The sequence below is a fragment of the Magallana gigas genome, chromosome 4 (assembly GCF_963853765.1).
Source record: "Magallana gigas chromosome 4, xbMagGiga1.1, whole genome shotgun sequence".
Classification (NCBI taxonomy): Eukaryota; Metazoa; Mollusca; class Bivalvia; order Ostreida; family Ostreidae; genus Magallana; species Magallana gigas.
In genome coordinates this window covers 22,157,788-22,166,492 of record NC_088856.1, presented here as the reverse complement: position 1 = coordinate 22,166,492, position 8,705 = coordinate 22,157,788, and positions in this window count along the sequence as shown.

Here is an 8,705-nt window from a genome sequence, read left to right as displayed (position 1 = left end):
TGTAGTGGGATGAATTTCTACTCCAAAGTCTCCAAAGTCCACGAGCATGGATCAAGGTAATAAAAAAACATTTAAAGTTTTAATTTTGTAAGAGTTTTTTTTTAATTTGTTTTACAAAATCAAATACCTTTTTTGAATTAAAACGATCTAAAATTTGTTAAATTAAGGTATACGTTTACTCGGAATAAAACAAAATCCACTTATGATTATGAAAAACCTCCTATTGTGTGTTAAAGATCTATCATTGACCTTGTCAAAAAAGCAGGTCAATAACCTACTTTTTGAGATAATGCCCACTGAATATTTTTTGAAAATTTAAGAAAAGTCCCTTAAAATTTTACTCTATGATTGAAATTTTCTTAATTGTGAAAATAATACAAATTGTTACACTCTTTTAAAAATGAAATAGTTTATGAAAGGCAGTGACACTAAACAGACACAAAGCATTAAGTTTTCATTCACAATTTTTATAAATATTCCAGTCCGAAATTCCTCTATCAGTTATCAAATTCCTACCCTTTTTTAATTCAATTTTACAAAAAAATTGAATGATGATAATACTAAAACATTTATAGCATTTAGCTAGGTATATTGACCTTACTCTCCTGGCATATAAGTTATATGAGGTCAGGGATCAACATTTTGAGATATGGTGTCTTTTATCGTTTTTAAGCATTTTTCAACATTTTTGAAGTGTGTGCCATTAGAATATCTGAAAAAAAGTGAGATAAAACCACCAGAAAAAATGAAAAAATTATGTTCACTTACAACTAAAATCTTCACTTTGAATATTACAGTACTATCAAAACCTTTCAGTGAAAAACAAAATCTGAAAATTTTAGTCCAAAATTTCTCTGATTTGCTAAAAGTCCAACTTTGTTTGAGCCGATTTCCATAATATAGTAAAAATATCGAATGACTTGTCAATGATAATTAGAACAGGTTTTACCAATGACATTGAACTTTATAACAATCAGAATTTGAGAACTCAAACACTGAGTAAACAACGTCCTTAAGATAGATTAAGATTAATTGAACCAATCTTCTGCAATATGTCAGCTTTGGCCAATGACTAAGTTTTAGATTTAAGGTGTATGATGGTTAATTTAAAACTTATGCGCTACGCGCATTGATGAATTTTTTCCGGAAAATTTTTCCTTTGATACGTCGATCAATGAAAATATTATCAAATTCATTTTTTAAATCAAAAATGCCAAGTAAACATATTTAAGTCAAAAATATGCGATCGAGTACGTTTTTAACTCGACCATGAACGTTTTTGTTGAAAATGTAGATACAGTTTTCGTTAAGTTTTTGGGTATGTTTTTCAACAAAAAAAATCGCAAACTGAATTGTATGCAACACATACCTTCCTAAGAACTTGGAAAAGACTTTGGGTGCACAGCTCACAAAAGGTTTGATTCATTTCACATTTGTTTTACTACTTGCAACATTTAACAAAACTACGTAGAAGGAGGTAATCTAAAATTAACAACATTTACGAAGGACGCAAAATTTTTAACAGAGATAGCAAAACGTATTACACCAAACGTTATATAAAAGTATTACTCAGGAAATATCAAGGGTATACATGTATATGGCAGCCTTGTTGCAAAAAAGCTCTAGAGGTGTTTATCATTATTTGGATAAGACTAATTAGACAAAGCAATTGTCTTAATTTTTTGTGCAGAACATAAGAAAGAAATGTGCTGTATGGTTCATAACCTAATTGTTGTTGGAATGTGATGGTTAGACATGATGTTTGGAATTTGTTAAACTTAAGTAAGAATATAAAAGAAGGACTTTCTCAATTAATACTTGAAACCTCCCAAAAACACATGTCGTGTATCGATCTACAGCTTCTCCTGTCCGTGTATTGTGTCATTAAGTTTATACAGATTTTATTATAGAACCAATTTGATAACGCTTGATTTTTACTTTTTTGACTTATTTAAGAAATGACAGTTGCAGTACGTAAAGTGAGCAGCATGGTATGGTAATTTTTGAACAACAATCATTGTTATATTTGAGTTCGAAACATTGTATTATATAAGTTACGGATATTGATTTTTTAACAGGGGAAACGATGGAGTATGATATAATTGACTGTGGAACACCATTGCTCGTGGAAGACCAAAGTTCGGTGCTTTTGTTGGAAGCCTCGCGTACGATTTTACCTCCCTACAAACGTATATTAATCGTTGTTTAAACATATTTATGAAAATTATCCTGAACTTGCTACCAACAAAATCACGCCAATATGAATCAGGCAAATTTTGTCTTCGCGGGAACATTGACCCCCATAAATAAAAATTATTTGACAGTTTACATAGTTTAGAAAAGAAGTACTCTAACTGTAAAATCTAAAAAAACGTATATTTAACCAAGTTCAACTAACGGGTATTTAAGATGAGCTTTTTTGAACTCTTGTTTCTTCTGCATTGTTTTAGAGCATTATGCGAAGACTTAAAATGACTGAATTAAAAAAAGAAATTATAAAGAATTATACGTTGTTTTATCACTGCTAATTTGCAAAATTTAAAATGAGTATATCAATTGTATTAAATACTTGGTCATTGCTATTTCAATGTTTCATGTCTTTAATTTAAACTGAATGTATAAAATACAGCGGCGGATATTGATGCCAACTGCTTTTAGGATAAACTTTAACAGAGAGATTTATGTACTTATGAACTGATAACAGATAATTTTGATAAAATTACATGTAAGCAATTATCAAGATATGTTTCATATGACAGTTGTTTCTAACCTACGAAAGCCCATTGAGCTCATTTTCGAAGGTAAACAATATTTTTTTCGCGAATAAACGCGAAACTTTCGCGAATAAACGCGTAACTTTCACGAATAAACGCGAAACTTTCGCGATATTACGCGTTACTTTTGCGATATAACGCGTTACTTTCGCGAATAAAGACGAAACTTTCGCGAATAAACGCGAAACTTTCGAGAATAAACGCGAAACTTCCGTAAATAAACGCGAAACTTTTGGGAATAAACGCAAAATCTTCGGGATATAACGCGAAACATTCACGATATAACGCGAAACTTTCGCGATTAAACGCGAAACTTAAATATAGATATTGTTATTTCATAGAAGAACCCCTATGAAGAAAATTACTGAAAACAAATATATCAACTTAAATAAACCAAAATAATATTATATAAAGAGGTAAATCAAGTAGATTTAACCTCATACAAATTAACACAAATTCAAACGTAGGAAATCTTTAAAATCTTAGTACTGATTTTCAAAGGACATAAAGCATCGCGCTTCTAACATTCTAATGGGCGCTGTATTATTGAAAATGAGACAGCAACATATTTTGATTATAACAATTTTAATTCGAATTAAACGTTTTTTTAAGTACCATTTTAGAATTTTTAGAAAGGATATTATTGTTTAAAACGTTACAATATATGTTATATCGCTGCGACAAAACTTAACGTTTTAAAGGTTTCCGACGGTTCAATTTATATCAATTTCATAAGAAAAAGATCATCAATGAATGCCTGTTCGAACACAGGGTCAGGGAATAACTGAAAATCGTAATATGATGCCCAAACTTATTATCTACTTTGGACATATAACATTTAAAAAAGTTATAAAGTTTAAACAGATTTATTAATACCTATAAGCCAAAAAGATTATTTTGTTATCATAAATCAACCTAACACGGATATTAGTATAATTATGAATGGTTTCGCGTTTATTCGCGAAACTAACGCGTTATATCGCGAAAGTTTCGCGTTTATTCGCGAAATTTTGCCTTTATTCGCAAAAGTTACGCGTTTATTCGCGAAAATGTTGCGTTTATTCGTAAAAGTAACGCGTTATATCGCGACACTTACACGTTATATCGCGAAAGTTTCGAGTTTATTCGCGAAAGTTACGCGTTATATCGCGAAAATTACGCGTTTATTCTCGAAGGTTTCGTGTTTATTCGCGAAACTAACGCGTTATATCGCGATATAACGCGTTTTTTCGCAAAAGTTACGCGTTTATTCGCGAGAGTTTCGCGTTTATTCGCGAAACGTACGCGTCATATCGCGAAAGTTTCGCGTTTATTCACGAAAAAAATATTTTTTTTACCTACAAAAATGAGCTTAATGGGCTTTCGTACTAACCATTCAAAATCATTATATTTTTCTTATTTTCTTGTTTGTATGTTTCCACCAATTTTATTTAGAGTGGTTATAGTTTATTAAATATGATACCAAAGCAATATTGATCATTATGCATCTACAAAAAAGGCCGATGGAACATTCTATTTTGACATTACTACATCCAGTTTTTATTAGATTTGTCAAGCAAGATGCGCCTTCCACTGCTATTTCTATGCAGAGAAAATGGATTTTGAATGGCATTTTCTTTACAGTTAACGTATTATTTGTATTATTACTCAACATATTTATCTTTAAATCTGGATTTAAAATCACACTCTTGTTTTTTACAACCATTTTAAAAATGAGCTCTGTATCGATGTGTATACCAAAAGAGAACCAAATCGTGTTTATTGAGTAAAATTTTGTAATTTTTTAAAAAATAATATTTGATTTCGTTTATTTCCTCATTGTTTTTTATATCTAGTGATCTAGATAATTGTTTTGTGGATTGAAATTCAATTTCTTGTCAACATTTTATTATAGATTTTAAAAGTTTTCCAAAAATAGCTTATTTGAAATTCGCATCTCTTTTGATTTCATCATATCATACAATATTTGATTTTTCGTTAGGCAAAGTGAAAATTGTACTTGAGGGTAACATAATCGTTGTTTTGATCGTAACACATCAAACATTGGTTTAATATATGATTAAGTGACGAATTGAATCAGACATATGAAATTGAGTGTTCTCAAGCGATAGAAACGTCAACTTTTTGTGTGAAGCCATAGCATAACAAATTGAGATACGCGATATTTCTTTGGGCGACATGATCGTTGCATTTTGGAAATTCTTGATCTATTTTTAATCCAAAAGAGAAAAAAATATAATGTTGTCCTCCAAGGTCATTTGAAAGTACATATAACAATTTATTTTTTCTTTTGCAAGGCCGATTAAATCAAAGTACTGAAGTACTGAAAGCCGGGGTCTTTTGGTGTCTTTATGCATATTAAAGTATAGACTGAAAATCTCTCTCTCTCTCTCTCTCTCTCTCTCTCTCTCTCTCTCTCTCTCTCTCTCTCTCTCTCATGCTTTTAATGTCGACAAAGCATCATAGAGCGACCAAATTTTGAAAGCGGCTTTGAACAAAAATATGCCTGTCTGGTGGAAACAAGTCAACAGTTGCTGCCTTGAATTTTGCAACAAGCGTTATATACTCAATCCCCATTTCTTGAATGCGCAGCAAACAAGTTCATGGAAATTCATTTGCATAGTATGTGTTCAAAATGTATAGTCTTGTTTTTAAAACACGTTATTAATAAGAAAATTAAAAAAAGAATAGACAATTCTCTCGAAATTAAAAAAAAAAGAAATCAAAATACCAACACTGACAAAACGTGGCTCTTTGTTTAACTATTTGGTATAGCGGAAGCTTTTACTTTGACGCTGTTTGGTTTTTTGTTTACCTATGAAGTTGTGCTATTAACAGTAATATTGGCGATTTGCCTGCCTACAGGCACGTCTCTGCTTTTAGCAGAGCCTGGCTAAAAACTACTAATTACAAAAATAATCGCAGCGAAAATATTTGTTTTTCTTCATTGATTAATTTTTGTAAGAGACCATTCATACAATTTTCATTCAATTGAGTTAACCTATCATTTTAAACCAATGCTTAATCACAGAACAACACGTACAGTAAAATTTTAAATAAATGCTTAAAATTGCGCTACGCATAAAGTATGAAATAATGACAGCTCATGATATTCTGAGGAATTTTTATACTTTTATTTGCAATGACATCAAACTCCAGATAAGATTACTTTCTTGAGGTATATATCTACATGTATACTAGTTGGTCGAAATGATTACATTTTGTACATAACGACTGGACATTAATTGTTAAAATGTTCATTGAAAATCATTGAATTGTTCCAGAATTGTTTTTTCATCCATTTATCAATTTTTTTCTTTAAAATATACAACTGTTTGCAGAGCTACGTCATCTATCTGATTATCGCTTCGACAAACAGCGCTCCCCAAAACATCACACTTCCGTTCATTTTTTTTTAAATAGTAAAATAGTATACAGAACACGTATGGAAATAACCGTTTAAATAAGTTACGTTTATTTCTCACTTCTAGTATGGTTATGATTTGTAAGTTTTATACATACTACAGTTTTTTTTTTCATCTTCTAAAGCTATTTTTCATATTTGTTTTTTTATACATTAATTAGGTTACAAAAGATATGCATAATATTGAACTTATCTGGTCAGGGCACGACACTGGTCAATAAAGCGTATATGGAAGTTGCAAAATTATTGCACCGTACGGTACGCTTCTTTGGTCGTTTGGTGCGGGTCTTGCATAAATATCACTGCGCGCTTTTGCACGGTACAGTTCGTTTTGTGAACAGTACGCTACGTTTCTTGCACGTTTCTTGTGCGGCAAGGTTCTATTTGTGAACGGTACGGTTTGTTTTATTAAAGGTTCGGTTCGTCTCGTTTCTTGCATGGTACGATTTGTGTCTTGTACGGAACGGTGAGGTTCGATTTGAAGGTATAGTTACTCTACATGAAGCACGTTTCAGGATTTGTGCATGATAAACAACAATAAAATTCTAGCAAGCAACACTCAGTGTTCAAAAATGAACAGATAAAAGAAACGTCGTCATGATTGTTTGTCAATGATTCTGTTATTTATTTCAATGTATAAGGAAGGGATATTGAACAATTTTGAATCATTATAAACCAGCTAAATATATATTTCGAGATAGCAATGGAATTGAAATGAACCAAATTCACATGACTGGCAAAATATAAGAGGCCGATCATTTTGCACCTTAAAATATTTTATAGAGTTATTTCTCCTAAACGAAAAAACGAAAATTTATAATTCGTCAACATATCTGCAGTAAATGATTCATTTTATATCATATTTTAATAAAGGGAAAGTTTATGCATGTATGTACCAAGAAAGTTTTACGAATTTTAAGTTACTTTCTACAATATCTTAATAAAACATACGTTGCCCATAGACTTCAATGCAAAATTCAAGGTGTAATCAATATGACCATATTCAAAATTTTGAAAATTCCTTTGGTTGAGTACTTGATAACGCCTTCAAATTAATGTCATGATTAAGAATATCGGACCATTCGTTTATTATTCACACAATGTGATCGTTATTCATTGAATACCCTAAATAACATGCATATGTACATTACTAGTGTTAAACCAAATGCTTTAATGATACCAAATAAAAAAAGGAGAATGTTGATATTTTGAGAAAGATTAACGACACGTGTACGAAAGATATGCAAGAGAACTTTTTTTTTTATAAAAATAAGTTCTCAATACACCATCATACATGTACATATAAACCGACAGTAAAAAAATAAGATAGAAAAAGCAGATTAAAATCAATGTTATTAAACATTTTAATCTAATCTGTCTGTCCGTCTGTCTGTTTGCCTGTCTGATTTAGTTTTATGTGATCTTGTTAGCGATTACAAGCAACTTTCATCTGAAAGTTTAAAGCATGTATATGGAAATTGCACTAATGCAGCATGTATTTTATCTAAACACTCCAATTAAAATAAGAACAGTAAAATAATTATTCGGGAAATGCACCGGTGCCAGATCAAATGCATCACGTTTAAAAGCTAAATTAAGTCGCGTGAGAATTTCTAAAATAAATAAAAGTACTGAAGCATAAATTTTGCAAATTTAATCGGTCGTGTATATAATTATATATAAAACTTCAAAGTCCGATGGCCACGCCCAAGTCCGATGGTCACGCCCAAGTCCAATGGGTTGCTATGGTACGTCGACGTCATCAGTGAAATCGCTTCAATCTATTCAAAATCAACAACGAAACATTGAGAATAGAGAAAGCATTGTGTTGCGAAAATTAACGGTGATAGTAGGGGACTTTTTTTTCAGCGAACAACTGCAAAAAATATAAATAATCATGAAATAATTATGTTGTATTCCAATGCGTTGTGCCAAAATATTCTTAATCGATTTGTAATGAATTATCAATTAAGTCATGGATGTATAAATGTAGGCAATCAAACAAGGTGGGGCTGTTTATAGAAAGAGTAAAAGACATCACACTTTTTTTTTTACCTTAATCTCGATTTAATGTAAAAACTATCATGCTTTGGCGAATGCATATCACATTGTTGGACTTTTCGCTACTGCACGCGGACCATTGGATTTTGACATGTCACATCATACGAGTATGGCGCAGATCATCGGACTAACGGGTCTCATCACACTTTGGAGTCCCTCAGACAGTACTTCCTTTAAAAAGGAAACACAAATGTTAAATGATTTTATAATTTCAACAAAACATTCTTGTACATCGCGATTTTCGGATTAATGAGAACGTTTAATTTAACGATGTACGTATTTGTAGTTTTCAAGTCTTTCCGTTTTTTATTTACACAAAAGAAGAAATATTGAAACATTCAATTTGCAAGAGAAAATGATTCTGAACATAGTATAACCTGTATAAATATCTTATGTTAAAACTTTATATTCATCTTTTTTTGTTGTCAGATCATCATGCAACTGGT